Below are 8,731 nucleotides of genomic sequence, written 5' to 3' on the forward strand. Positions count from 1 at the left end.
CGAAGAAGTCTCCTTTGTATTTGGAATCATTGGGAAGATTTTGTAGTGCTTTTATGAAAGTTCGGTTTCTGAAATCTTTGTCGATTTCATTACACTAGTACAGAAATGGTCTATGGCCACGGTCGTTTACCCTCATTAGCCACGGTTTCGCGACCGTGACCAAAGGGGGGCGTGGCAAATGCTTGGCATCTTTAGCCACGGTTGCTCGACCGTGACCAAAAGGGCATTAGGGTCGGTTTTTATGTATAACTGACTCTAATACCTTATGTTCTGGCCACGGTTATTACGAAAAACCGTGGCTAAATGGGGTCTTTAGTCACGGTGTTTCGTAACAATCGACTTTAATTCTCTGATCATTAGAGTCGGTTGTAGAAGAACCATGGCTAATGATAACCGACTCCAATGCTCTCATCATTCAAGTCAGTTGTTATAACAACCGACTCCAATGTTAATTATATTAGAGTCGATTGTTACAAACAACTAACCCTAATGTTATTGTTTTTAACAATTTTACACCAGCATGTTCAAATTAAACCTGCTCTATTTTTTTTGTATTACTGTAATTAACGGTAAACAAGATTTGTTATCCTCAGCCATTTACCGTCATCCAAATTGATCCTGATGTATTACTGAAATTAAATGCAAAATCAATAAAAAAAATGTACACAAAAATAAGGTAATTAATTAATCTGCTATATATTTGTATCAATATTCACAGTATTTTCAAGTATTTAACCAGCCGTATATTACTGCAAACACACAAAAAAACTGATATATGCTCATTACTACTCTATCATACTACTCTCCACAACATACTAATGTCAAAATGGCTATATTTCTGTGTTTCTTTTCATAAGTCAAGAATCTAATTAACTCAGCTTCATATAACTTCTTTAAGCTTACCATCCAAAAACAACTACCAATGTGTGATGTGACCAAACATTTCACGAAGCTAGGGAATGCTGATTCAAGATATGACTGAACCTCCTCTGCTCTAATAACAGATGCTGATTTGTTCTGCCCAAGAGATGTCATTCTATATATCAATCGCAAGCTTATTTTGCCTACAGTTTTAGAGAAACAAATAGCACCATGATAAAGCTAAAAATAATTAACCATAAATGTTAAAGTTGAAAACATAAAGGCATATTAGATTCTTTACTTACCATATACATTTCCCTTATGAGCAGTATTTGTCTGTTCATGAATCAAGCTTTAATTAGTATCCAACATAAATAACTTTATTGTACCTCAGAACTAAAAGCTTTCTGCTCTGAATTTCCATGAAAATAAGAAAATGTAGAAAGAGGAAATTCATGCCAAGACAATTTTCATAATTGTATCAGTATCATGCATATATAATATTAAATGTAATGTTGATAGAAGTATTGTACAGGTTCATCCATTCATGATGTTCTGTGGATTCATCTTTCTATTGAAGGTACATATGTATGATGTTATAGTTTAAGTTGAAATGAGTGTAACAATTGAAATAAAATGGATGCAGCAATGATGGTATACAAGGAAGTACCTTCATCACACCAAGTGCAGAAAGTGATACATATGCTAAGAATAATTGGAATAATAGTTGTTTTCAAGTTCCATGATATAATAAATGCAGAAGATATGTATAGCCTACATTCATGGATTAGAATAGACACTATATGCTTATTTGGTATGCAGTAACAAAACATGCAAATACCCACTTGAATATAAGAAAATTTTCTTATATCCATCACCTACTACAATTATCGGTTCAATTTAAATGCTTGTAAAAAACAGGAATGAATATTAAAGGTTGCAGCTCAAAATTGGCCAATGAATAACAGAATTAGATGATGGATTTCAGGTGGTTAAAACAATAATTCCCACCTTCATATATAATACATGAGGGAAAAGAATCTGAAGAGGTTTTTTAGTCAAAAGGTGAAGTTGCAGATGGTTCATGGTTTAGCATTTGTTTCTGCATGAAAATGAAAATAAAATAGGACCAACAAGCATGTTTAAATTAATAGAACTCCTTTACACCAGTGATCTGCAATTTTTCAGCAAGACTAGGCAGGCACTGGCACCGACATGTTATCAGTAGTGACAATAAGAAATATTGCATTAAAACTATAATAATATAAACACGAACTTCACAATAATAACGACTTAAGAACATTATTAGATTATAACATACCTAATTCATGGCGCATTACTTACACATATATGCTATTATATATTCCATACTAAAATAAATCGGTATTGTGAGGGATAAGATAAAAAAAAATTACCTTTAAAAGTGATCAAAGCGAAACAAATATGGAATCACAAATATTGTCAAACGCCCAGCCCTCGAAGATCAGAAAGAAAGCTCACTGCAACCAAAATTGAAATATCAGTGATTCGTAGGGTTTAATGTTTATAGAGTTTAGGTTCAGGGGCTTAAAGGTTTATAGGGTTTATATGGTTTAGGGGTTTATGGAGTTTAGGTTTAGGGGTTTAAAAAACATACATGGCTGATAGAGTTATGTTAATATTGCAATAGCTATTATTTAATAAGGAATGACAACATAAAGCAATACAGAAATTAATAAGCAAACCCATCAATCAGCAAACTACAGAGCTCTGAAGAGTTGATTTTTGCATAAAAGGAGGTATACATGTGTCTAAATGAGCAAAGCTGCGGATTTAATCCAAAAGTTACTTCTCATCCACATGTGGCATCTAGTTACTTCACCTCATCTTATTCTCATGGTTCTAGCTCATCCTGGACATCCAAGCAAGGCTCTGGGTGGAAAAACACCTAACGAAGTAAAGATGCTCTCTAAAACTATAGACTGGGCATTTGATAGTCCAAAATCACAGCAGCATTAACATTGAAAAAAGGAAAATTACACAGTCCAAAATGTTTTCCACTTTATATGTTTCAAAACTTCACCTTAAAAATTAATTATACTATAACAAACTTAAAACAACAAATTTTACCAAATAGCATGCCAACATCTCAGATCCATGAGCTGATATAAAGTTAAAGTTCATCGCTATTAAGACAAGAAAGACCAGGTTTCAAACTCCGCCTGTGAGGGTCACTTGGTGGCCTTTACAGCCGGTCCCAAGCCCGGACAAAGGAGGAGGGTTGCGGTAGGTTTGTGGCGGCCAGCGTAAAACTTAGCCACATCTTATGACATGAACCATAATATAAATACCGTTGGGGCGTTCCCTACTCAGCGACGCGCTGCACTTCCTAGACCCGGGTGTAGTGATAAATGTGCAAGGGTTGCTAGGTCGTCGCCCCGAAGCGGCGCGCCACCCCAGGACCCGGGGGTGGTGTCAAATATGCAAGGGTTGCGGGTAAATAAGCTAGTCCACGGTAATGGTAGGGGTAGGGGTAAGGGTAGTAGGTTACGCTTTGGGACATGGAACATAGGTTCTTTGACAGGAAGATTAGCTGAAATTGTAGATGTTATGAAGAGGAGGAGAATAAATATATTATGCCTACAAGAAACCAAGTGGGTTGGAGCCAAGGCTAGAGAGATAGCTCCTTGGGGTTATAAGCTTTGGTACTCAGGAAAGGATAAGGGTAGAAATGGAGTAGGTATTCTTATTGATAGGGAGTATATTGATGAGGTAGTAGCGGTGTCTAGGAAGAGCGATAGAATTATGAGTGTTAAGCTAGTGATAGGGGATGAGGTTGTGAATGTCATTAGTGCATATGCGCCACAAATAGGATTAGATGTGTCTATAAGACAAGCTTTTTGGGATGACTTAGAGGAAGTGGTGCAACAGGTTCCTAGGGATGAAAAAATGGTACTAGGGGGTGATCTCAATGGACACGTGGGTTCTAGGCGAGATGGGTTTGAGAGTGTTCATGGAGGGTATGGTTTTGGAGATAAGAATGAAGCAGGAAATGATATTTTGGAATTCGCATCAGCCTATGACTTGAGTATCATGAACACATGGTTTATGAAGAGAACATCCCACTTAGTGACTTATCGGAGTGGCGGTAATGCGAGCCAAATTGACTTCTTCTTAGTAAGGAGTGCTTGGAGAAAGAGTTATATTGATTGTAAGGTGATCCCTGGTGAGAGTACGACAACCCAACATAGAGTAGTGGTGCTAGATTTTCGAAGTAGGAAATGTATAAGAAAACAAACACCTCAAGTAGAGACTAAGATTAAGTGGTGGAAATTGCAAGGGGAGAATCAACAAAAATTTGTGGATGAGATGACCAAAAAAGATATTTGGACTTGCAATATGGATTCAGATATAGATTCAATATGGAATAAGATGGAGCATAGTATAAGGGAAGTAGCGAAGGAAGTTCTAGGGGAATCTAAAGGTAGCATGCCACCGAGTAAGGACACATCTTGGTGGACAGAAGAAGTACGACAAGCAGTAAAGAGTAAGAGAGAATCCTATAAACTATTGGGGAAATGTAGGAGTGACGAGAACTACGAAAAATACAAAGAGGCTAAAAGGGAAGTAAAGAAGGTCATACGAGATGCTAGAGCAAAGGTGAATCGGGATCTGTATACAAGATTGGATACGAAAGAAGGGGAAAGAGACATATATAGAATTGCTCGGATGAGAGATAGGAAGACGCGAGATCTCGGAAAAGTTAAATGTGTGAAGGATGTGGACCAGAAAGTCCTAGTTGGAGATAAGGATATCAAGGAACGATGGAGGTCCTATTTTGATGACTTATTTAATGGAGATCGCCAACAAGATGTTGGAGATATAAGTATCCATCACGATATGATAAATCATGAATGCCTGCGGAGAATTCAAAAGGGTGAAGTCAAAATGGCATTAAGTAAGATGAAGTTGAAGAAAGCAGTAGGACCTGATGGCATCCCTATTGAGATTTGGAGATGTTTGGGAGAAAGAGGAATCGAATGGTTGACGACGTTCTTCAACAAAATTTGGAGAAACAATAAGATGCCATCAGAATGGAGGAAAAGTACCTTAATCCCTTTGTATAAGAACAAAGGCGATGTCCAAGATTGTGCCAACTATCGGGGAATCAAATTAATGAGTCACACTATGAAACTTTGGGAGCGAGTGATTGAACAAAGGCTAAGGAGGACGGTGAAGATCTCGGAAAACCAGTTTGGCTTTATGCCGGGAAGATCAACTATGGAAGCCATCCATCTAATGAGACAATTAATGGAGCACTATCGAAATAAGAAGAAAGACTTGCATATGGTTTTCATTGACTTGGAGAAAGCATATGATAAGGTACCAAGGGAAGTACTTTGGTGGGCCTTGATAAGGAAAGGCATTTCGCGGAAATATATTGACATCATAAAGGACATGTATGAGGGAGTATGCACGAGTGTACGTACTAGTGTTGGGAAAACTGAAGAGTTTCCTATTACGATTGGAGTGCATCAAGGTTCCGCACTAAGCCCATTTCTTTTTGCCATCGTTATGGATGAACTAACAAGTTCACTTCAAGATGGTATACCATGGTGCATGCTGTTTGCAGATGATATTGTGTTGGTTGATGAGACGAAAGAAGGAGTGGAGATGAAGTTGGAACTATGGAGGCAAACTCTAGAATCTAGAGGCTTTAAGTTGAGTCGAAGTAAGACAGAATATTTTGAGTGTAAGTTTAGCGGCCGTAGGAGTAGGGAGGCAGGGACAATCACCCTAGATGGGAGAGTTGTTCAGGCCTCGGATTGCTTCCGGTATTTAGGATCTATTATCCAAACGGATGGAGAAGTAGATGGAGATGTTGCCCATAGGATTAAAGCTGGTTGGTCGAAGTGGAAGAGTGCTACGGGTTTCCTTTGTGATCCCGGCATGCCTAATAGATTGAAGGGAAAATTCTACCGGAAGGCAATTAGACCAGCATTGTTATATGGTACGGAGTGTTGGGCAGTGAAACACTGCCACATCCATAAGATGTCGGTGGCGGAGATGCGTATGTTGAGATGGATGTGTGGTCACACGAGAAAGGACCGGGTGCGTAATGAAATAATTAGGACAAAAGTAGGGGTTACATCTATTGAGAATAAAATGAGAGAAAACCGACTAAGGTGGTTTGGCCATGTGAGACGTAGAGCGCTTGATGCGCCGGTTAGGAGAACCGAAGAGTGGCAAAGGGATGTAGTGGTGAGGGGTAGGGGAAGACCTAAGCAAACTTGGAGGAGGGTGATCGAGAGTGATATGAGTTTATTGGGAATTGAGGAAAATATGGTAGTGGATAGGACGGAGTGGAGGGAGCGAATCTGTGTCGCTGACACGACTTGATTTTCACGGTTTTATATGATGGTTCATGTTAGCCGACCCCGAATCATTTCGGGACTAAGGCTTTGTTGTTGTTGTGTTGTTGTTGTTGTATCACAACACAAAAAATAACATGGAAGAAAGCAAAATCAGATGCTCTCCAAAACTAGGGGTACACATGGTCGGTTAACCAGTCCATTAAAGTAAATTCGGTCGGTTAACCATATTTTCGGTTTTTAGAAAATACTAACCGTACACCAATCCATTAAATTCGGTTAACCACTCATCAGTTAACCAATTATTTCGGTCGGTTAACCTTATATTTCGGTTTTAACCATTAATAATAAGATAATTCAAATTTTAACAGATTAAGGCAAGGATTAAGGTAAGTATTATTTTCTAATTGAATCATATGAAAGATAATATTATTTTCTTGCCACGAAAAATCTGATTGTGGAGATTAAAAATTGATTTCAAATCAAGTCGAGCATCAAGCTAACCAATCAATTACAATCAATTAATCTTGAAAAGTTTAAGAAGTATATATATATTGTTGTGTCAAAGTACTAATTTGATACCAATTCATCTTTGATTACCACATATATAATTGGGGAAAGCAATTCCTACTTCCTTCACATGCACTTCACGAAACATTGTTTGGGTTTTTCTTTGCAGGGTGGTCCATATCTGATCACCCTTGTAAATTTATATCCTAATAACGCAATAAATGCTTGTTATCTCCAGTCATATTCAGTGCAATACTAAGGCCTAATTTTAAACAAGGGAAATAAAATTCAAGTTAGGTGTTCCAACAAAATATATACAGAATGATTCATTGCCAATTTATTGACGATAAGTTGGAAGATAACGAAGTCAACCAAGATAGAAGAACTAGAAGAGTGGAACCACTCATTCTTTTAGTTAGCTGTCTGGGAATTAATTAGATTTGAACCTTTTACTTCACCTAAACCTCTGAACTGGACAATTAAAATAGATTATAGATCAAATGTAACCAATTAAAATGATAGGATTTTAGATAGGTAAGGGGCTAAATACTAATTTAATCCTATATTGTCCAACTAAAAGTTTCTAGACTTGCTCTCTCTGACAACTCTAAGTTCCATTCAAATACGGGGCTACAGGGAAACCATTTCTTCAACTCATCATCTGATTAATGTAGTACATCCTATTATTGTTATATGCATAGATTATAAACCTTTGACCATGCTCTCAGCACAATATCCCATAGGTTCAACAACACATAAATTCCGAACTAAACAGCAAGTAGCATCGTTATATATACAGAGGTTTTCTATAGTGTTATGTGAAGTAACGATATCAGCTACCTCCCCTCCCCCCTCCTTTCGTGTGTGTGTGTTCTTCTAGTGCTGTCCTTTTGTGTGTGTTCTTCTAGTGCTGTTAGGGGATAAAAAGTGGATTAGATTTTGTTAACAGCATCAAATCCGAATCTGAGATCTCTCAAGATCGAATCATAGCTATGTGTGTGTTCTGAGTATTATTGTGAACAATAAAAGGGATGATGCTGTTAGTCTAGGTTTGAGGGTCGATGTCCTAAGTTTCAATTTTGCCCCTATAGTTTCTTCTGAGGACATTTATCCGAAGCTGGAGTACGGTCCGTCGATCCGTCGATCCGTATCTTTTGAAATTACTCAATAGGCCATTCACCCGAAACCAAAAGAATGAATATGAACAGGGACGAAACCAGAACAATGAATACGAACAGGATGAAACCATAAGATAGAACACGATATAACAATAAGAATGAACACGAACAGGGACGAAACCAGACGGAACCCATAAGAAAGAACATAAAAAACGAAATCCATAAGGAAATCCATAAGATAGAACACGATATAACAATGAAGATCAAAGATTCTGATTTGAATAAATAATTTCCGAACAGTTCATCAAGTTTTGGAAGAATAACAAATCAAACTCATTCAGGTACCTATTTTCTGTTGCTTCTGCCACAATAACAAAACCCAACGCCGATGAAACTTCAAACGAGTTGCTGCTTATGAATGAAAGTAACTCAAACTCAATTTTTGACGCAAACGCTGAAAACGATGAGAGCTGCTAATAGGTTGCGCAACGAAAGAAAGAGGAAGAGGAAGTAAACTCAATTTCGATCCAAACAGGGAAAGGAGTTGAATCTTTATAGTCGGCGGCTGCTTACGAGTAGAAAGTAAACTCAATTTCGATCCAAACAGGGAAAGGAGTAGAGATGCTAATATTAAGCGCAAATAGAGAAAGAGGAAGGGGGAGAACAATAGGTTACGGTCGATTGTGAATATTTAGAGTCGGTTTTTTAATTAACCGACTCTAAAGAGTAATTGGGGCCGGTTCTCAATGAACCGATACCATTAACCCTAGTAATTGGGGTCGGTTCTATCTGAACCGATGCTAATTACTGGTTTATTGGCTTCGGTTTATATTAAACCGAGGCTAATTATTGGATCATTAGTCTCGGTTTAAAAAGAACCGACACTAATGA

The 8,731-nt window shown here is 37.7% G+C and overlaps 1 long non-coding RNA gene across 1 annotated transcript; it reads right to left on the bottom strand.

Moving 5' to 3' along the window:
* Window positions 1–651: 651 nt before the first annotated feature.
* LOC136223576 (uncharacterized) lies at window positions 652–8,498 on the bottom strand. The gene is made up of 4 exons (XR_010686016.1): window positions 8,186–8,498; window positions 2,277–2,360; window positions 1,167–1,197; window positions 652–1,064 (listed from the first exon to the last, which is right to left on the bottom strand). It is a non-coding gene; the product is annotated as an uncharacterized lncRNA (long non-coding RNA).
* Between the last annotated feature and the right edge of the window lie 233 nt (window positions 8,499–8,731).

The sequence above is a fragment of the Euphorbia lathyris genome, chromosome 3 (assembly GCF_963576675.1).
Source record: "Euphorbia lathyris chromosome 3, ddEupLath1.1, whole genome shotgun sequence".
NCBI classification, from domain to species: domain Eukaryota; kingdom Viridiplantae; phylum Streptophyta; class Magnoliopsida; order Malpighiales; family Euphorbiaceae; genus Euphorbia; species Euphorbia lathyris.